The sequence below is a fragment of the Oncorhynchus nerka genome, linkage group LG2, assembly GCF_034236695.1.
Source record: "Oncorhynchus nerka isolate Pitt River linkage group LG2, Oner_Uvic_2.0, whole genome shotgun sequence".
Classification (NCBI taxonomy): domain Eukaryota; kingdom Metazoa; phylum Chordata; class Actinopteri; order Salmoniformes; family Salmonidae; genus Oncorhynchus; species Oncorhynchus nerka.
Window position 1 is genome coordinate 24,387,187 of NC_088397.1, and position 23,558 is coordinate 24,410,744.

The window sequence follows — 23,558 nt, forward strand, 5'->3', positions numbered from 1 at the left end:
GCATGCATTCACATTCTCCAAACCAGTGAGCATGAAACATTCAAAACAAAGAGAGACGCCTTGGGACATTTGTTTAGACCTGAGTGCCAGGTTTGAGTTGGTGGTTTCTACTGTGGATCTTTATGGGTCAAGAGATAACAGGTCGCTCCAGGGTACTTAAGACTGAAGTCCCACACTCAAACTACGGGCACGCGTGCACGACAAAATACCATCACGTTCATATTGTCACCTCCACGTCATACAATGATAAACTGCACATTGGTTTTAGAAAACTGCAATGGAGGGACAAGATATGTAACACCATGCCACTGAGGATTGGGAGTCACTTACCTTTGGGATAATGAGCTTCTGAGAGGTTAGGAAGGGGAGCTTATGATGGGAATGGAATGAAAAAGGATAGGAGTCAAGATAGAAGTTAATGACCATCTATATCTCTACAACGAAGGGCAGGACAAAATTCACCTTTGATATCCACATGAAATATGTTTTACAGTATTCACACCATGAACAATAGAAAACAGGACAGTAGTTGAGATTGGACAAGTAAAATGGACAAGTAAATTGGACAAGTAAAATGTCCTGCGGCTAATATACAGGTCCAATAAATAGATGAAATGGCATTTTTGGTGAAACGTTGATATTGATTGATTGGTGGACATTCCAAACCTTTTGGAGCTTGGCTCCTTCTTGGAGCTGTCACTGGGACTAATACTGTTCCACACGTTCCCGAAGGAGCCTTTGGACATCTCGTGGGAAATGTTCACCGTCGCAGGATCGCTCCTACAGCACACAAAAACCAAGGATGCTCTGTCAGTCACTGCAGGTTCTCATGGTCAAGACATCCTCTGAAACGTGTTGATGCTTAGGCCCTGATCTTGAATTAGCTGAAATAGTTTTTTCTGTTGCTGGCTCTAAAAAAAGTGTGCTTGTGCCGCGGTATTGACACAACTCATGCGCAACATGGCCCTCTATATAGTTAGTTAAAAAAAAAAACAGGTACATGTTTTGGTGACTAACTTTTTAGTGCCCACAGTCTCTGGATGTTTCGTTAGTTGGACTTACTTGTAATTTCCTTCCAGTGGCAAAGTAACTATCCCCTCCTCCTCCTCCACTATAATACTGGGCTCCTCCTGGAGAGAGAGAAATGAACAAAGTAACTATCCCCTCCTCCTCCTCCACTATAATACTGGGCTCCTCCTGGAGAGAGAGAAATGAACAAAGTAACTATCCCCTCCTCCTCCTCCACTATAATACTGGGCTCCTCCTGGAGAGAGAGAAATGAACAAAGTAACTATCCCCTCCTCCTCCTCCACTATAATACTGGGCTCCTCCTGGAGAGAGAAATGAACAAAGTAACTATCCCCTCCTCCTCCTCCACTATAATACTGGGCTCCTCCTGGAGAGAGAGAAATGAACAAAGTAACTATCCCCTCCTCCTCCTCCACTATAATACTGGGCTCCTCCTGGAGAGAGAGAAATGAACAAAGTAACTATCCCCTCCTCCTCCTCCACTATAATACTGGGCTCCTCCTTGAGAGAGAGAAATGAACAAAGTAACTATCCCCGCCTCCTCCTCCACTATAATACTGGGATCCTCCTGGAGAGAGAGAAATGAACAAAGTAACTATCCCCTCCTCCTCCTCCACTATAATACTGGGCTCCTCCTGGAGAGAGACAAATGAACAAAGTAACTATCCCCTCCTCCACTATAATACTGGGCTCCTCCTGGAGAGAGACAAATGAACAAAGTAACTATCCCCTCCTCCTCCTCCACTATAATACTGGGCTCCTCCTGCAGAGAGAGAAATGAACAAAGTAACTATCCCCTCCTCCTCCTCCACTATAATACTGGGCTCCTCCTGGAGAGAGAGAAATGAACAAAGTAACTATCCCCTCCTCCTCCTCCACTATAATACTGGGCTCCTCCTGGAGAGAGAGAAATGAACAAAGTAACTATCCCCTCCTCCTCCTCCACTATAATACTGGGCTCCTCCTGGAGAGAGAGAAATGAACAAAGTAACTATCCTCTCCTCCTCCTCCACTATAATACTGGGCTCCTCCTGGAGAGAGACAAATGAACAAAGTAACTATCCCCTCCTCCTCCTCCACTATAATACTGGGCTCCTCCTGCAGAGAGAGAAATGAACAAAGTAACTATCCCCTCCTCCTCCTCCACTATAATACTGGGCTCCTCCTGGAGAGAGAGAAATGAACAAAGTAACTATCCCCTCCTCCTCCTCCACTATAATACTGGGCTCCTCCTTGAGAGAGAGAAATGAACAAAGTAACTATCCCCGCCTCCTCCTCCACTATAATACTGGGATCCTCCTGGAGAGAGAGAAATGAACAAAGTAACTATCCCCTCCTCCTCCTCCACTATAATACTGGGCTCCTCCTGGAGAGAGACAAATGAACAAAGTAACTATCCCCTCCTCCTCCTCCACTATAATACTGGGCTCCTCCTGGAGAGAGACAAATGAACAAAGTAACTATCCCCTCCTCCTCCTCCACTATAATACTGGGCTCCTCCTGCAGAGAGAGAAATGAACAAAGTAACTATCCCCTCCTCCTCCTCCACTATAATACTGGGCTCCTCCTGGAGAGAGAAAATGAACAAAGTAACTATCCCTCCTCCTCCTCCACTATAATACTGGGCTCCTCCTGGAGAGAGAGAAATGAACAAAGTAACTATCCCCTCCTCCTCCTCCACTATAATACTGGGCTCCTCCTGGAGAGAGAGAAATGAACAAAGTAACTATCCCCGCCTCCTCCTCCACTATAATACTGGGCTCCTCCTGGAGAGAGAGAAATGAACAAAGTAACTATCCCCTCCTCCTCCTCCACTATAATACTGGGCTCCTCCTGGAGAGAGAAATGAACAAAGTAACTATCCCCTCCTCCTCCTCCACTATAATACTGGGCTCCTCCTGGAGAGAGAGAAATGAACAAAGTAACTATCCCCTCCTCCTCCTCCACTATAATAATGGGCTCCTCCTGGAGAGAGAGAAATGAACAAAGTGACTGTTAAAATCACACACTATTGCACCACAAGCCCAGATGATTGATAGAGTCATAATGTGCTAACATATCTGTATGGCTTCAATATGTTTAAGAGCACCAAGTACTGTATACCTCTTCCTCTCCTTCCTCTAGTTTCTTCTTCTTCCACTCAGGCATCAGGTCGTCCAGCCAACTCAGCTCCTTCTTGGTGAACATGAAGTCCAGAAGCTTACGGATGAACACCAGAGCCAACACCTAGAGAAGAGAAGCACTTCTCCTTACATTCTCCTCCTGTCAACTCAGTGTGGTGAATGACGTCGACACAGGCTGTACTTACTCTACGTAAAGCTTAAGGTGAATACCAAATTAAATATAAAAGCTAAATAAATGCCAACATACTCAGACATAACGTCTCTTTCTCAATCTCTCTCTCGTGCACACGCACACACACAGACCCCCCCCCCCACCCACCAACACGCCCACCCTACCCACCCAAACAACCCCACCGTCCACACACACACACGTTACCATCATGGGGAAGACGATGGCATAATTGGAGGTCTTGATGACCCACAGCAGGACCAGGCAGCTGAGCTGGATGATGGTGAAGAGGTGGACCTTCCTCAGGGGGACGTGTCTCAGGTAGATGAAGTCTGGCTGGTGCTTGGCCGGCATGCCAAACAGCTTGAGACGGTCAAAGAACTGGATACCTCTCAGCGAGGACGCTCCCATGTACAAGAACACTCCATACAGTACAGGCATGGGGATAAACTGGAAACAGACAGACAGCTGTGAGCATGACTGTGCTAAAGTGTGTGTGTTGTAACTGATCTCATGTATATCTGAGGTCTGCCCTTTGACCTCGCAACTCCCTCACCTTGAGGACAGAGGTCATGAAGACGGAGCAGCCCATGAGTAGGAAAATCATCAGGCCAGTGAAGCGCTGCTCTCTGATCCCCAGGAACTTGGGCTGTTCCCCGGGGGCCGAGCACTCTGACTCCAGCTTCAGGCTGTTGACGTGGGAGATTGAGAGCACGGTGGCCGCCACGAACCAGGGCAGGCCCATCACAGAACACACCCCCAGCATCACCCCCACCACAAACAGGTCCAGGTGGTAGCCACAACCCTTCTGTTGATGGGCACCAGAGATGTGGGGTTATGGCATCCACACAGCAGAGATGCAGGCAGTATATATATAATACATGAACAATAAGGAGATATACTGTTGACATCTTTAGTTATGGAGAAATGAGGAACAGTAATCAAGGCTTTAGTTCAAAAGGCAGCCATAGTCAAATGGCACAGATTTTAAATAGTCCACAAAAAAATGTTTGGTCAAAACCCCAAAATAGAATCAGCCTTTAGGGCTTTGACTGTTCATTATATTGTAATAATGACCGGTTACATTTTCAATTTCACATTTTAGCTGTAAAAGCTGACAGTACAGTGACTTGAATTGGCAGCCATCACCTTCAGTTTGTGCTCCTTCCTGTTGATGATAACAGCAGTGATCTGTTGGTCCATGAAGATGAGGATGGTGCAGAGCAGCGCAGGGAGGACCGCGATTATGGTGGTCCACCACGGGTTGCGTCCTATTGGGTTCACGATCCAACCACGGTCGTCTCTGGTTGGCTGTGGGAGGGAGTGAACATGATTTGTGTGTGTGTGAGTGTGTGTGTGTGTGTGTGTACTCACCTTGAACTTGTTGGGGACCTGCAGTTTGGGTGAGGGGATTCCCAGGGCATAGTCCACTAGGACCATGGTGAGGATGGTGATGAAGACAGCAAAGTCACTGATCTGGGCTCTCACCTGAAGAGCAAGAGAAACTCACAGTCAAACTAGGACCTGAGCTTATGGCCAATCTCCTATTGCTCAGTGTCATTTGAATACAAATGAGTCTGTGAAGACTTCACTTGTCTGCACAGTTGTTCACATCCATCGTGTTCAGGTCGTTGTCGTAAAAGACTATGTGTTCTCAATGACCTACCTGGTTAAATAAAGGCAAATAATCAGAATCATTAGAATGATTAAGTGCAAGTAAATGTAGGATCTCTTAGATGCCACAAGGAGGCATCAATATACTGCAAAATCTATTCTTACTCATGCGGCACACAGCACTCATTGACACATCATCGAAATAGAATGGGTAGATTTTCATATTATGACGCACCAGTAGGCGGTTTTACACTGATACATCCACCAAAGCCTGAGAGATTATTTGGCAAGCATCAATCAATCAAATATCATTGAAATCCCTGCACATGTGGCTACCGGTCCACATTCCTTGCACTCAGGAAGCCTGAGGTGTAGATGGACGTGCCTTGGTGGGGAAGTAGCGGCTGGTCTTGAACTCCTTGAGGAAAGCGGACATGAAGACAGTAGAGAAGAAGAGGACCACGGACCAGAAGAGGACGTCAGGAATGTAGGGTCCGTGGGGGCCACAGGCGCTGCCCTCAAACTCCCCCCGGAACACAAAGCACTCCTACAGCAGATACAGAGAGATATGTGAGTGGAACTCCATACCCCATGTATTTCCTATGAAGTTAACAGGATAGACTGGCCATCTTGTCTACTACAACTACACACTGTGTATTAACAGTACTACATTCAAATATCAACATACTACTCATTCATACTGAGAAGTCATCATCTAATGCACAATCACACTTGTTCCCCGCTATTTGTTTATGTTTATAGAGCACATCCCCTATTCTGATTATCAGCTGTTGTCAAACACACGTGGGTGTGAAAAGACGATTCTCTTACTCAACAATGTGCAGCAACTACTTGATGAAAAGCCGAACTGAGTCTGACATCCTGCCATTTAAAGCATACGTATTTATTTAAATTTCACATACAATAAAACGTTATATTTTTGCATACCCAAAAAGTCTACTATTTAGAACGCAAGTATGGGTATTTGGACACGGCCACTGTAAGGTATACATTATCTAGATAGGAAAGATAATAAGACCCAGTCGAAGTTAGCCTCTGGTCCCAGATCTGTTTGCAGATCGCCAACTCTTACTGTATGGTTGCCACAACCATAGGCTTTACACACTTAACAGATCTGGAACCAGGCTAATTGGAAATGCATTGGCACACTCAATGTTAGGTCAAATGTTTGTACATGCTGCACAGTGCTTATATTCTGTAGTACTCCCACCACTGACATGTCATAGGAATGGCTCCACTATAAATATATTTCATGTCCTCTATGCACTGATTTAGACAGAGTCAAAGTGCATGAGTGACTGGCCAATGCTGAATCATGTCTGTGTGAACCCAGTCATTCATGTACGCTCACATGCACTTTGGATTGCAATCACATAGTGTGTGTGCGTGTGTGCAGGTGTGCATACAGTATGTGCGTGCATGTGTGTGACAGAGTCACAGTGAATACTAAAAGAATGCTCTACGGTGACTGTTTCTCTATGGTGACTGTACATGGTTAAATCCTGTTGAAATCCTGCCTACATGTCTTTAATCCTGTCACGCTGTTCTGTTCCCTCTGGGGAAACACATTGTACTCTCCCTATAGCCTCACATCCCTCTCCAGGGGACAGCTATTTCACCAGGAAAAATACACTATATGTATACAATATAATATGTGTCGCAATTTGCTGATGAGTGATGTTTTAGAAGTAATTGAGTAAGGAGTGTTAGCTACATTTTACACATTTAACTAGGCAAGTCAGTTAAGAACAAATTCTTATTTATAATGACGGCCAGCAAAAGGCAAAAGGCCTCCTGCGGGGACGGGGTTGGGATTAAAAATCAAATAAAAATACTACAACACGACAAGAGAGACAACACTACATAAAGAGAGCCCTAAGACAACAACATAGGAAGGCAGCAACACATGACAACACAGCATGGTAGCAACACAACTGGACAACAACATGGTAGCAGCATAAAACATGGCACAAACATTATTGGGCACAGACAACAGCACAAAGGGCAAGAAAGTAGAGACAACGATCATGTATCAATATTACTTCAGGGGGTGGTTATTGGTCAATAGTCCCCCATGGTGCCTGGCCCTGCACTGTAATACTTCTGACCTCTAGAAGTTCATGTGATGATTGCACAGTGCAGCTGGTGCTCTGCTACAGAACGAGGTAGTCAGTGACCTTACAAAGCATGGCTTCATCCCCCTGAACCCAAGAGCTTTTAGGCTTCAAACCCCTCTTTACCTTGACCTCCATGCTGGTCCAGTTGACCTCTGATGCAGTGATGTTCCTGTCCTCCCAGTACCTCAGAGTGGAGTTGCTAGGATCCTTTGGCACCACACACGCACACCTACCAGAGCACAACACACATATGCATGGGAACACACACACACACACACACAAGTACACACACGTGCACGAGTAGACACACACACTCTTCATGTTCCAGCCTCAGTCTACACATGTCAACACATCTATGTCCTCTACTATATAAGTTGTTACACCTCAAAAAGCACAAGAAAGAGGATTTTGACACCCACTGTCTCAGATTGTTCTGAAATCATTTTTGTAGTTAGAAACGGATAAGATTAGCGTTCCTGAAATATTATTTTGTTGAAATATAATTTGATCTCTGGGAAATTACAGGATTGCACCAAAATTGGCCATTTTAATTTATAGGACTTATATGAGCAAAATCAATTTGTTTTCTACCTAAAGTAGCAAAGAAAATGTTGTGATCCATTTAATAAACACAAGAGACCAGCAAAATGGATAAAGGGGTGTGGTGGCAGTAGCAGGAACAGCTCCATCTAGTGGGCAAAACTTGGTACCTTCACACTAATTTATGGTATAGAATGCAAGTGACTTTAATGACTAATTTCTCTGAACAATGGGGAAACGACATCACCAGATTCACAGGGAATACATTCAAAAGAATGAAGAAGCAATACTCCAAGCAGCAGCTCCGTACTACGTGTCAGACATAGAGAACTGATACTGTATACTGGTTGTTGGGATGAGTTCGGTGTGGGATGTTGGGGTTCCGTGGATGGCTTTTATGTCTTACTCTTTGTTATGAAGAATTATGGTCCAAATCGGATGTTAGGTACTATATTTATTGAAGATTATATGAATCCTATAAATTAAAACAGCCAATTTGGGTGCAATCAATTAGCTTAATTTCTCAGAGATCCGATTATATTTAGACAAAATAATGTTTCAGGAATGTTAATATCATCTGTTTCTAACTACAGAAACAATTTCAGAACAATCTGAGATGGTGGGTGACATGGCTTGACGATGGACATGGAATGACCCATAAGGATTCCTCTCTATGACTTCACCAATGTACGGAAAACATTTACTTGACCGCACATTACATCGACTTGGAACAATTACATCATGTATTAATGTATGTCCCTGGGTTTACACATGGGATTATTCAGCCTACTGCAATAATCTTGTAGCATTACCAAAAAACTGGATAAACTGCCCATGTTGCCCATCTGTGCTTTGATGATGTAGCTAGCTAACACTAAAACTGTGTACAGGACTCTGGTTTACTGTCTGTGTTTTGGCCCCAAAAAATGGACTGTTTTCCACCTGCAGTATTGTAGGGGGAGTACTCCTTACACTTACGAATGCTACTTAAACAAAGAAGTACAATTTACTCCTACCACTACTAGTTCCACTTAAGATTAGCGGTAGTTAGTGGGGTACTGGTTCCATTAATGAGTACACTCTTAGAAAAAGGGTTCCAAAAGGGTTCTTTGGCTGTCCCCATAGGAGGAGAACCCTTTTTGGTAGGACCCTTTTGAGTTCCATGTAGAATCCCTCTGTGGAAAGGGTTCTTTCTACATGGTACCCAAAAGAGTTCTACCTGGAAGCAAAAAGGGTTATTCTTCATGGGGACACCCGAAGAAGCCTTTTAGGTTCTAGATAGTATACTACAGGTTAAGAGTACTCGTTTAATTTGTTGGCAGTTAAAGGAGTACTTCCCCCTATGAGTACTACAAGTTTACTAGTTGCACTTAAAATTACTGGTAGTTAGAGGAATACCAGTTCCACTTATGACAATTTGATCCACTTACGAGTATTAGTTCCACTAAACTAATACTATTTCCATGACTTACGAGTACTGGGTGAGTTTCTGCAGGTTGTTGTTCATGTTGATGGGGTAGTGTTCCCCCAGGTGGATGAGTTTCTCCAGGGCCTCGTAGATGAAGATGATGCAGATGAGCGAGGCGAAGGCCTCCTCTGTGAAGCGGGTGATGTAACAGACCAGGGAGCTAGCGTCTGTAGCCACCAGGAGCAGGCAAAGGAACGCCGTCCACAGGCCGATACAGGCCCTCAGGGAGAGGTAGGACAGGTCATAGTCCCTGTAGACAAACACACACACACACGCGTAACTGGTGGGACGCGACCCCCCCCCCCTCCCACTAGGAAGGCCAACGTCTTAACCTTTAGACCAAAAGGACATTTATTCATTTTTTATTTGACCTTTGTTTAACTAGGCAAGTCATGCCTACATACATGGACACACACACGCATGCGCACACACACACACACCACACACAATATGTGACTGCAATCCAAAGTGCGAGCGTGCATGAATGACTGGGTTCACAGAGACATGATCCAGCATGAGCCAGTCACTCATGCACGCACTTTGACTCTGTCCAAATCTTTGCAGAGAGGAAACGGAGTCACTGACATGAAATATATTTATAGTGGAGCCGTCCATATGAAATGTCAGTGGTACAGTGCTACAGACATTGTACCTAACACTGTCTGCCAATATATTTCCAATTAGCCTGGTTCCAGATCTGTTCGCATATATAGCCATAGTCATAGTACCTGTTGACAAACACACACACGTGTAACTGGTGGGACGCGAACCTCCATCTCCCACTCGGAAGACCAACGTCTTAACTATTAGCCCAAAAGGACATTTCTTCTCGGGCCGAGGTTGTCACCGATTTTCACACACGGACACACACACACACACAACCTTAGAACAACCCATATACTTAAAGTTTTTCCTACATGCCAGGAACAACGTACTGTAGCCACGTCACAGTGATGAGAGCACCTGAGACAACGTGACAACGTATCTGAAATGGGGCAAACTCACTTGCAGAACTTGAAGAGAATCTTCTCAAACACTAGAACAGGGCCTGTGCTGCCTAGGATGGTGAGAGGCTGCCCAGCGAACAGGGAGTAGGCTATCCCCGTCATGGAGGCTCCGAACAGCGACTCAATTGCACTCTGGCCAAAAGGGGAAGTGACAGTAATGGGTTAATGGACCACAGGTTACATAGCACTTTCATAATAACTGCATAGCAGTCTTTATTTGTTGAAGTCGGGGATCTACTAGGGGATATGGCAACCGAAACCTAGCTATCCGTTTAGCTCAGCTTCACCGGGACACCATCGTTGCTTACCTAACGTGTGAATATGAAAGTGCTTTATTGTTGTGCAGAACTCCATCAGAAATCCAAAAACAAACAAACACATGAAGTAAGGCCTTCAGAAAGTCTGTTCTTCTGCCATTCGGGACAACATGTTGTTAACGCAGCAAAGCCAACGCGTGTCATGTGGTATGAGCGGTGTGTCTTACTATGCGTCCCTCGGTGGCTTCCCCCAGCAGTCCTCCGAAGGTGATGACAGGAGACATGCAGGCACAGTAGAGGAAAAGGAAGGAGGCCAGACACTGCAGGCTCAAAGCGTCCGTGTAGTCAGACAGGTAGTGGGGCGCCTTGCGCTTGATGTCCATGAAGAACCCTCCAAAGAACCTGGACATGACACACACATTAGCGCATGTACACGTGCACACACCACACACACACTACACCACCTTAGTGAACCAGCATCAAATACCATATGAAGTAAAAAAGGAGTCAAATCTGTGTTCCCTTTCATTTTTCCGTTTCAATGGGAAATGTATGCACCATAGCGTGTTTTTAAATGTATGCACCATAGCGTGTTTTTAAATGTATGCACCATAGCGTGTTTTAAAATGTTTCTTTTTTTTAAACACATTCCCACAGGCCACACACTAGGAGGAGGGTTGGAGAGAGGGAACCTTTGATGTTAGAGGAAGCACATGGCGTCCTAGCCAGAGGCGGTTGCCGGGGTAACGGGGGGCGTGACTTTGAGTGGTATTTCAACCGTGCGGGGATGGATGCTACGCTGTTGGCCCCCCGGGAGATCATAGCTCACAGCAGAACTGGGCTGCAGGCCAATCTACTTTACACGTCAGGATGAGTTCCTCAGAGACCTACTGTAGCAGTGAGCATCCCTTACAACTACATCACTTCAAAACCCACGACATACAGTATCCACTTACTACAGCTGCACATAGCCTACTGCCTCACTCTAAATATTCTCTAAATATACTGTATTACACTACTGCAGCTTTCTCCTAGCGCTAGATACACTCTACTACACTACTGTAGAAACCCAAAACACATGACACCTACAATAAAGTATTGTTAATAAAGTTGTAACACTGTATTGTGAGTGTCCGTCAGTACTCATAAGCTACTGCTAATAAGTTACTAATACTTCATGATTTCATACATGATTTTGCACTGTTAAGTATTTATTAGGTATTTTCAGAGATCAAAATGCTTATGAGCGAATGCTGTAGGCTATTAACTATTGAACTAATTATCGCCTATAAAACAGATTCAGGTCAGCACTTTGTTAATGCACACTTAGTGCTCGTATAATAAGTGGACATGATCACATGGCGAACTAATGGCCCTTAATTAACGCACACAAATTGTACAATGAAGTGTTACCAAAATAGCTAAAGTGTTTTCGGCAGGATTGTCGAGGCACATTTTAATTAGTGATGCTGGTCTTATGTCGGAAAGTACGCATGGATGATTCCAAATGCATGTATCACACTGAATCAATCACAGCTATTTTTAGGAACGCAGAGCTTGAGGAACGAGAGAGAACCATAAGGATGTGTGGTTTTTTTTTAAAGGGTGGCTAGATGTACTGCTGGGGACAGTGAGAGCCGGAGAGGAGACAAACAGGGGACTGGAAGACAAAGACAGAGAGAACCAAAGATGGTCCACAGTGCTGTAGATCACACACACACACAGTGCTGTAGATCACACTCACAGTGCTGTAGATCACACTCACAGTGCTGTAGATCACACTCACAGTGCTTGCCGGCCTAATCTCAGCCCAAACACACACACCACTTCCCTTCAACTCACAACCACCACACACACACACACACTCAACCCTACCTTCCTGTGCGCTGTAGCTCTGGGCCTCCATGGCCACCAGGTTCCTCTGCTTCTCCCAGATCTCCGTTGGGTAGAGGGGGACCTTCCGCTTTTCCTGTGTGGTAAAGAGTAGAGTTCAGAGGTCAGATGGAAAATAAATATTTATATAATTTATTTTCTCCACTAAGTAGTAATTGGCCTAAAATAGCCTGTCAGGCAAAACATTCCTTCCAACAACACAGGACTGATTTTTTAAGGACAAGCCACCTGGCTTGTACCAAAAACAGATGATAATAGAAAAACAAAACAAATGGATTCGGAGGGAATTAGAACACGTCCTTGGGGTACACCAGCCGTTAAATCCGAAAACAATTCAGATTGGGTTTAGCCAGTGATGCAGTTGGAAGCAAACTAACAGATGATGGCACAGAGTCAGAGCATCTCAAAATAAGTCTCTGGTTAGGGGTGTTGTCATGGACACTACCAGGAAGAGGCTCACCTGAGAGGGCACGTTTTTGGGCGGCTCTATCCTGATGGAGGGGTCCCACTCCCCAGGTGGCAACACAGTCACCTGGTCCAGGAACTCATCGATGCCGGCCACCAGGTCGTTCCTGTCCTTGGCTTTATATGCCACGTCATGGAACACCTGGGAGGAGCAGAGAGGGAATGGGTTTAACCTATATGTGTCATCATGAGCTGTTATTAAACTTGGCTAACATAACCAAAGGCCACGCAGGGAAAAGTACACACAGGACTACTGCAACGAGGCTACTTACCTCGTCTGTCATCAGAGTTGCGATGGATCGACCAATCTCATGGTACTGTGGTCCTTTTCCCAGAGGCCCCAGCAGAATGAACAGGAACCTGAGGGAGAACACAGAAGAAGGTTTTAACCATAGTTTTACCTGAATAGAGTGCATCCACTCAGGAACTTACCCAATGCAAAAACACCAGTCCAATTTAGTTACGAACAAATACAATTCCTAGTACTAACCGCAATCATCATTAAACAACAATATTTTTATAAAATAAGAGGGTGTGTGTCTGACCTGGTGGTGATGGGGACCTCGGCCAGGCCGTTGAGCAGCACGGCGGGACACAGACGGACAAAGGCCACCACGGGCTGCTCCAGGAACTCTAGCTCCCCCACCAGGACGTTGGAGGCCTCTGCACCGGGGGGAATCTTCTTCATGAAGTGGAGGTCAATCTACAGACATGATGATCCTATTTAGCTAATAGGAGATAGGAAAAGGTGCTAAATAGGGTCGACTGAAATGAAGGCCAGGGGATCATGGATAGGCCCACTGAGAAATCTGTCATACATAGGCTACAGCAGATGTTTGGCTAGATACTGGTTTGTGACTAGAATCAGTGGGTTTATTATTCACTGAGCTACAGAGAAATGGCTAAACACTGTGAGTGGGTCACACAGCATAGTAAATGCACTGGTCTAAACACATACTAACTGGTGGTTAGCATAGTCACAGTAATGTAGCTACTTGCTAATGCACTGGTCTAACACATACTAACTGGTGGTTAGCATAGTCACAGTAATGTAGCTACTTGCTAATGCACTGGTCTAACACATACTAACTGGTGGTTAGCATAGTCACAGTAATGTAGCTACTTGCTAATGCACTGGTCTAACACATACTAACTGGTGGTTAGCATAGTCACAGTAATGTAGCTACTTGCTAATGCACTGGTCTAACACATACTAACTGGTGGTTAGCATAGTCACAGTAATGTAGCTACTTGCTAATGCACTGCATGTCGATGAAAAGTAGCATTGTGCTTAGTGGAAACTTTTGGGTGACCTTGTAGCCTGGTAGCCAACCTTGATATTACAACAACCATAGGAGTTGGCTATACAGAACATACAAATAATGGTGCGACCAGGCTAGACCTTGCTGAAGTCCACATGGCTGTTCTCCCGGCTGACATGGTCCTTGCCCTCTGTGGTGGCTGGCTGGGACTGGGGAGAGACAGTCTGACCTGGGAGACATCAGGACGGGAGAGAGCCAGACTGTTAGTCACTCTCACTGGGCAACATCCTGCACTGTATTCAGATTAAGGCCTTCAGTGTAAACACTATAATCTAGATGAAATTCATCAATTGATTAATCCTACCTAGATTAATGAAGGAATGAGGCCTTGACGATAGTCTTTGTGACCAAAACGATGCACTTTCTAAGTTGAATTTGAAGTAGTACTATTCTACTTTTGAAGGTTTGGTACTGCCCAAGAGGTTAGAGAAAACACATGGAGGTTATTAATGGATAAAAAGGAGGTAATGAAGTGGACACACACACACACTCACAGACACACACACTCACAGACACACTCACACTCACACACACACTCACAGACACAAAAGGAGATAATGTAGATAGTAGTTGAGATATTAATCAGACAACACAGCAAGTCACACAGAGACAATACAGCACAACAATCAGAAAAGCCACAATACTGTGATTGGTTGGTGTGTGATTGGTTGGTTGGTGTGTGATTGGTTGGTTGGTTGTTTGGTTGGTGTGTGATTGGTTGGTTGGTGTGTGATTGGTTGGTTGGTTGGTTGGTGTGTGATTGGTTGGTTGGTGTGTGATTGGTTGGTGTGTGATTGGTTGGTTGGTTGGTTGGTGATTGGTTGGTTAGTTGGTTGGTTAGCTCACCATTCTTGTCCATAGAGTGGGGCTCGGAATGCTTCTTGCCGATGTCGGCAAAGGAGCGTACGATGGGAATGCGGTTAGCCAGCTTCTTGTGGTTCTGGTGGTGGTGCTGCTTCAGGAGCGCCTCACGGATCCTCCTCCTCACGTCCTCCCCCACTGCGCCCGACACCTCATGCTGGTCCAGGACCATATCTGAGAGAACACACACATAGATTGGTTAGGGGTTGACTGCCTTGCTCAAGAGCACAACGGCAGTGGTTGGCACCTGTTATTCTAACTCCAGTATCTCTCCAGTTGCAGACTCACTCCCGCCAGATTTTCCCCGTCGACACTCGGATTTAAACCGTCAACCTTCTGGCCACCCTCCACTCCAGCACCACTCTACGTACCGGCGATCTCCTCCAGTGAGTTGGCCCTCATGTCCAGCAGCACGGTGCCATTGAGGATGCAGCTCCTCAACTCAAACAGGCTATGAAGAGACAGGGTGGCCACGTAGGGCTTGCTCCAACGCTCGCCTCCATCCTCCACGTCCTCCTCAAACTTCAGCCACCTACACACACAAACAGATACGCATAAGCCAGAAACGGACACCTGATTGGCTGTGGAGCTGGAGCGGGTCGTGCGATTTGTTACCTGGCGGTCTCCTTCCACTCTGCGTCCTCGCCCTCTCTCAGGCAGATCTCATCCAGCTCAGTGAAGAGGGCGTGAGATATGTGCTCCTCGTCACCATCCTCTGTGCCCAGCAGGAACTGCACCCGCTGGGCAGGAGTGTCTGCTGTAGAGGGGTAGTGGAGGAGGAGGAGAGAGTTGGGGATGTGGAGGGGGGGGTAGAGGGTGGAAAATGAGAAAGAGAGAAAGAGGGTGGAGAGAGAAAGAGAGAGAGAGAGAGAAAGAGATAGACAGAGAGAAAGAGATAGTGAGAGAAAGAGAGAGAAAGAAAGGGATAAAAAAGAGAGAAAGAGAGAGCGAGAGAGGAGTGCAGAGAAGTGGTGTGAAGAGACGCCAATCAATGTAGCCTGGGTGCCAGTCTGATCTGCACTCTTGCCAACGGTCTGGCCTCACGGCAATCTCAACGTTCATTATGCAGACAGATTTTGTGCAGGGTCACCGATTTAGTTTAAAAAATTTGACATGAGCTAGCAACTATTTGTCAGGACAGACAAAGTTGCTTAGCAACTTGAGAAAGAAAAGGATTTGTGGTCCAAAGCGATAGTATTCCAATATTTGCATAACCCAATATTTGCATAACCATTGCGTTATTGAATCAGGATCACATCTTCTGTTCTCTTTTGGCTCATTAATGATAGTTGGCAAGAGCACACAGATATCTGGAACCTGGCTAGTGTCAATGACGGAGAAACAAGAACAAATGACAAGTCACACATTTTCACAGGGAACATTTTGTCAGTACACTGCCCCCATAGACTTACAGTTCACGCTTAGATTTTTTTTGTTGGATGAACCCTTGTTGGTTCCAGGTAAAACCCTTGTTGGTTCCAGGTAAAACCCTTGTTGGTTCCAGGTAAAACCCTTGTTGGTTCCAAATAGAACCGGTTTGGGTTCCATGTGGAACCCTTTCCACAGAGGGTTCTGCATGGAACCCAAAATGGTTCTACACGGAACCAAAAGGGTTTTACATGTAACCAAAAAAGGGTTTTCCTATGAGGACAGCTGAAGAACCCTTTTGGAACCCTTTTTTCAAAGAGTGTTGTTTGGTCACATTTTCACAGGGAACCTTCTTTGCAGCACACTCCCCCCCCCAATAGACTTACTGTGGGAGGGTGATTCTCTGCCATCGCCGTCCACCCCAGATTCCCTCTCTTTGGATCTCTTCCTGCTGTTTTTGTTGTGGCCGCCATGGTGACGGTGACGTCGGTGGGACTTCCTCCCCAGGGGAACGTGGACTCCAATGTAAAGAGTCCGGTGGCCTGGGGACACGATGAAAATGTGGCATCAAACTACAATCACTATAACCCCAGGAATGTAGGGCCTCTAACCGCAGGGCCTACAATAAGTGCATTTACTAAAATGTACTTTTAAAATGTGATGCATTCGTTAAGACGCAGGGTCCTGATGGAAGAAAATTAATCACTTGGGCCAGATTCATACAAGATAAATGACAATTTAGTATCAGCTGGAAATGAAATACTGAAGCACTGCAATGATAACACACCCTTTCGCACTCTCTCTCGTCCTCACAACCCCCCACCCCCTCCATCTTTCTCTCTCCCTCATTATATGCCACACTCTCTCTCGTCCTCACAACCCCCTCTCCATCTTTCGCTCTCCCTCATTATATGCCACACTCTCTCTCGTCCTCACAACCCCCCACCCCCTCCATCTTTCGCTCTCCCTCATTATATGCCACACTCTCTCTCGTCCTCACAACCCCCACCCCTCCATCTTTCGCTCTCCCTCATTATATGCCACACTCTCTCTCGTCCTCACAACCCCCCACCCCCTCCATCTTTCTCTCTCCCTCATTATATGTCACACTCTCTTCCCTGTTCCTTACTCTCTCTCTCTCTGCCATGGTGAGCATAATCTATCCTGACTCCAATGCTGAGCTAGAACAACCAAAATGGCCTGTCCTATAGGTCTCAAACCAACTCTGGGAGAGCTGAGGTGCACATGGTGACATGGACAAGACCCATTCCACTCATCTCTCTGTCATATCTCTGTCCCTACCTCCAGGCCTGCTCTAACAGCACTACTCAGTGGAAGTACTGTTCAACAAAAACAACCATACCCAAAAACTAAGGCAGTAAGTCAAGGACAGGATATTTCTAGCAATATGTCTCCCTGAAACGTCATGTGTGACAGCCTTAGCGTGTGGCCTGTTACAGTCACAACAACAATAACAACAACAAAATTAATCTCTGAGTCAGCCGGCAACACACTGACATCAACAAAACATCTAACATGGTATATCACAGTGCAATAGAGTATATCTCCCTTTGAATGTGTCGTAGAGACTATTATGAAAGACATTAGGGCAGACCTAGGACATGCCTGGTTGAAACACTGAGGACCCCGGAGGACCCTGGCTGCAGCTTACAGTCTGTGAGTCAAGATGGGAGGTTCTCTCTAAAAATAGCACAACATCCCTCACGCCTGTGAACTTCCGAGTGTGATGGAACGTCTGTTCTCTCCCATCCTGCTCTCTGTGGCATGAAAGTGGCACGCGTATTAAACATGATTGCGTTTGTGTGTGTGTGTGTGTATTCCTTGTTTTCACTACAGTGTCCTCTCTCACAAGTCCATAGGTTCTCCTTATGGGGCAGCAGGGAATACTACACCAGAGCAAATACAGTGTCACAGTTTCCACTGCAGGCAGAACAAATAATCATGGCAACCATGAGTGTCTGAGAAAGGTCACAGGGTGCATCCCAGTTTCCTAAACCTGCTCCCGGTCCTTGTCTGCTTGTGTCTTCTCCTTCCACCCATAAGTGATATGAAGTCACAGACTATGTAAAAGCAGAATATGGTTAGGTAGAGGTGGAGACAAGGGGCGAAAGCCGGTTTAGACTAATTGAGATGCATCCCTTAAGCTGTTAATGTTGACTCACCTTCCAGCTCCTCTTTCTCAAAGTTGGTGTTGAGCATGGAGCGAGTGCCCCCTCTGTCCAGCACCGCCTCCTCATCAGTCCTCTATAGAAGAGAGAGAGAGAACGATAAAGAGAGAGAGAGAGGGGAGAGAGAGGGGAGCGGTGAGAGAAGAGAGAGAGAGAGAGAGAGGGGAGCGGTGAGAGAAGAGAGAGGGGAGAGAGAGAGATATATAAAGATAGGGAGAGAGAGAGAGAGGGGGGAGCGGTGAGAGGAGAGAGAGAGAGGGGGAGAGGTGAGAGAAGAGAGAGAGAGAGGGGAGCGGTGAGAGAAGAGAGCGAGAGAGAGAGAGAGGGGGAGCGGTGAGAGAAGAGAGCGAGAGAGAGAGAGAGAGAGGGAGCGGTGAGAGAAGAGAGCGAGAGAGAGAGAGAGAGGGGAGCGGTGAGAGAAGAGAGCGAGAGAGAGAGAGAGAGGGGAGCGGTGAGAGAAGAGAGCGAGAGAGAGAGAGAGAGAGGGGAGCGGTGAGAGAAGAGAGAGAGAGAGAGAGAGAGAGGGGAGCGGTGAGAGAAGAGAGGGGAGAGAGAGAGATATATAAAGATAGGGGGAGAGAGAGAGAGAGGGGGGAGCGGTGAGAGAAGAGAGAGAAGAGAGAGAGAGAGGGGAGCGGTGAGAGAAGAGAGCGAGAGAGAGAGAGAGGAGCGGTGAGAGAAGAGAGCGAGAGAGAGAGAGAGGGGAGCGGTGAGAGAAGAGAGCGAGAGAGAGAGAGAGGGGAGCGGTGAGAGAAGAGAGAGAGAGAGAGAGAGAGAGAGGGAGCGGTGAGAGAAGAGAGAGAGAGAGAGAGAAGAGCGGTGAGAGGAGAGAGAGAGAGAGAGAGAGGAGCGGTGAGAGGAGAGAGAGAGAGAGAGAGAGAGAGAGGAGCGGTGAGAGGAGAGAGAGAGAGAGAGAGAGAGAGAGGGGAGAGAGAGGGGAGCGGTGAGAGAAGAGAGAGAGAGAGAGAGATGAAGTCGGGCCGATAAGGCCCCCATTAACATCGACGGGGCTGTAGTGGAGCGGGGTCGAGAGTTTCAAGTTCCTTGGTGTCCACATCACCAACGAACTATCATGGTCAGAACGACTTAATATGCACATGTATTTACAGTATAAAGAGAACCATTCTTTTGCACATCAAGAGATTTTCACAGAAAAAGCTCAGAGGGCTGTTTTTTTAACGGGCCAAACACACCAGTGGTGAATTTGTCCCAGTGACCATTCTGTACATAGAACCACATTTGAATTTTTTTTTAAAGCCACAACTCTTATATAACAGGCCTCTGGCGTCCTGCCTTCCTCCTGCTGCAAGAGGATGAATCCTTAAATAAACACACAGCAGCTTCATGAGGCTAACTTCATCAGACAGTCACCATGGCAACTAATGTGGCCAATCACAATTTTTATGAATTCATGTTCCCTGACTACCCAGATAGCTTTATTGTTTTAGTCCCGTTTGTTTTTTTTTACAAGGATGCTTCCTCATGCGTGTGGTCAGATAAATACTGACTCTCACACAGCTGCCGAGAGGAACACTGTTGTTGACCCAACAGACCATCCTGATAATGGCTAGGATTGTTGTAGGAGGGTTATGGGGTCGAGGGTCTCAGAGGGTTGATGGTGTGTACGTGTGTGTGTGTGTGTGTGTAGTCTGGCTTTTTTATATATATATATATATATATATACACACACACACACCCCATCAACCCTCTGAGACCCTCGACCCCACGCACATACAATTGAAGTCGGAAGTTTACATGCACTTAGGTTGGAGTCATTAAAACTTGTTTCTCAACAACTCCACAAACATCTTGTTAACAAACTATAGTTTTGGCAACTTGGTTAGGACATCCACTTTGTGCACGACACAAGTAATTTTTCCAACAATTGTTAACAGACAGATTATTTCACTTATAATTCACTGTATCACAATTCCAGTGGGTCAGAAGTTTACATACACTAAGTTGACTGTGCCTTTAAACAGCTTGGATAATGTCATGGCTTCAGAAGCTTCTGGCTAATTGACATAATTTGAGTCAATTGGAGGTGTAGCTGTGGATGTATTTCAAGGCCTACCTTCAAACTCAGTGCCCCTTTGCTTGACATCATGGGAAAATCAAAAGAAAATCAGCCAACACCTCAGAAAAACAATAGTAGACCTCCACAAGTCTGGTTCATCCTTGGGAGCAATTTCCAAACGCCTGAAGATACCACGTTCATCTGTACAAACAATAGTATGCAAGTACAGTGGGGAGAACAAGTATTTGATCACTACCAATTTTGCAGGTTTTCCTACTTACAAAGCACGTAGAGGTCTGTACTTTTTATCATAGGTACACTTCAACTGTGAGAGACGGAATAATCTAAAACAGAAATCCAGAAAATCACATTGTATGATTTTTAAGTAATTAATTAGCATTTTATTGCATGACATAAGTATTTGATCACCTACCAACCAGTAAGAATTCTGGCTCTCACAGACCTGTTAGTTGTTCTTTAAGAATCCCTCCTGTTCTCCACTCTTTACCTGTATTAACTGAACTTGTTTGAACTCGTTACCTGTATAAAAGACACCTGTCCACAAACTCAATCAAACAGACTCCAACCTCTCCACAAAGGCCAAGACCAGAGAGCTGTGTAAGGACATCAGGGCTAAAATTGTAGACCTGCACAAGGCTGGGATGGGCTACAGAACAATAGGCAAGCAGCTTGGTGAGAAGGCAAAAACTGTTGGCACAATTATTAGAAGGAAGTTCAAGATGGAAGAAGTTCAAGATGACGGTCAATCACCCTCGGTCTGGGGCTCCATGCAAGATCTCACCTCGTGGGGCATCAATGATCATGAGGAAGGTGAGGGATCAGCCCAGAACTACACAGCAGGACCTGGTAAATGACCTGAAGAGAGCTGGGACCACAGTCTCAAAGAAAACCATTAGTAACAGACTACGCCGTCATGGATTAAAATCCTGCAGCGCACGCAAGGTCCCCCTGCTCAAACCAGCACATGTCCAGGCCTGTCTGAAGTTTGCCAATGACCATCTGGATGATCCAGAGGAGGAATGGGAGAAGGTCATGTGGTCTGATGAGATAAAAATAGAGCTTTTTGGTCTAAACTCCACTCGCCGTGTTTGGAGGAAGAAGAAGGATGAGTACAACCCCAAGAACACCACCCCAACCGTGAAGCAAGGAGGTGGAAACATCATTCTTTGGGGATGCTTTCTGCAAAGGGGACAGGACGACTGCACCGTATTGAGGATGGATGGGGCCATGTATCGCAAGATCTTGGCCAACAACCTCCTTCCCTCAGTAAGAGCATTGAAGATGGGTCATGGCTGGGTCTTCCAGCATGACAATGACCCGAAACACACAGCCAGGGCAACTAAGGAGCGGCTCCGTAAGAAGCATCTCAAGGTCCTGGAGTGGCCTAGCCAGTCTCCAGACCCGAACCCAATAGAAAATCTTTGGAGGGAGCTGAACGTCTGTATTGCCCAGCGACAGCTCCGAAACCTGAAGGATCTGGAGAAGGTCTGTATGGAGGAGTGGGCCAAAATCCCTGCTGCAGTGTGTGGAAACCTGGTCAAGAACTACAGGAAACGTATGATCTCTGTAATTGCAAACAAAGGTTTCTGTACCAAATATTAAGTTCTGTTTTTCTGATGTATGAAATATATATGTCATGCAATAAAATGCTAATTAATTACTTTAAAATCATACAATGTGATTTTCTGGATTTTTGTTTTAGATTCCGTTGTACCTATGATACAAATTACAGACCTCTACATGCTTTGTAAGTAGGAAAACCAGCAAAATCGGCAGTGTATCAAATACTTGTTCTCCCCACTGTATATACACCATGGAGCCACTCAGCCGTCATACCGCTCAGGAAGGAGACGGGTTCTGTCTCCTAGAGATGAACGTACTTTGGTGCGAGAAGTGCAAATCAATCCCAGAACAACAGCAAAGGACCTTGTGAAGATGCTGGAGGAAACCGGTACAAAAGTGTCTATATCACAATAAAACGAGTCGTATATCAAAGTAACCTGAAAGCCCACTCAGCAAGGAGGAAGCCACTGCTCCAAAACTACCATTAAAAAAGCCAGACTACGGATTGAAACTGCACATGGGGACAAAGATCATACTTTCTGGAGAAATGTCCTCTGGTCTGATGAAACAACAATATAACTGTTTGGCCATAATGACCATCGTTATGTTTGGAGGAAAAAGGGGGAGGCTTGCAAGCTGAAGAACACTATCTCAACCATGAAGCACGGGGGTGGCAGCATCATGTTGTAGGGGTGCTTTGCTGCAGGAGGGACTGGTGCACTTCACAAAATAGATGGCATCATGAGGATGGAAATGTATTACATTTTACATTTAAGTCATTTAGCAGACGCTCTTATCCAGAGCGACTTACAAATTGGTGCGTTCACCTTAAGACATCCAGTGGAACAGCCACTTTACAATAGTGCATCTAAATATTTTAAGGGGGGAGGGGGTGAGAAGGATTACTTTATCCTATCCTAGGTATTCCTGAAAGAGGTGGGGTTTCAGGTGTCTCCGGAAGGTGGTGATTGACTCCGCTGTCCTGGCGTCGTGAGGGAGTTTGTTCCACCATTGGGGGGCCAGAGCAGCGAACAGTTTTGACTGGGCTGCACGGGAACTGTACATCCTCAGTGGTAGGGAGGCGAGCAGGCCAGAGGTGGATGAACGCAGTGCCCTTGTTTGGGTGTAGGGCCTGATCAGAGCCTGGAGGTACTGAGGTGCCGTTCCCCTCACAGCTCCGTAGGCAAGCACCATGGTCTATGTATGTGGATATATTAAAGCAATATCTCAAGACATCAGTCAGAAAGTAAAAGCTTGGTCGCAAATTGGTCTGACAAATGGACAATGATCCCAAGCATACTTCCAAAGTTGCGGCGAAATGGCTTAAGGACAACAAAGTCAAGTTATTGGAGTGGCCTTCACAAAGCCCTGACCTCAATCATATAGAACATTTGTGGGCAGAACTGAAAAAGCGTGTGCGAGCAAAGAGGCCTACAAACCTGACTCAGTTACACCAGCTCTGTCAGGAGGAATGGGCCAAAATTCACCCAACTCATTGTGGGAAGCTTATGGAA

General features: G+C 45.9%; 1 pseudogene; it reads right to left on the bottom strand.

Moving 5' to 3' along the window:
• Positions 1-23,558, bottom strand: part of LOC115132948 (sodium-driven chloride bicarbonate exchanger-like) — a 39,534-nt pseudogene that overhangs the window by 2,365 nt on the left and 13,611 nt on the right.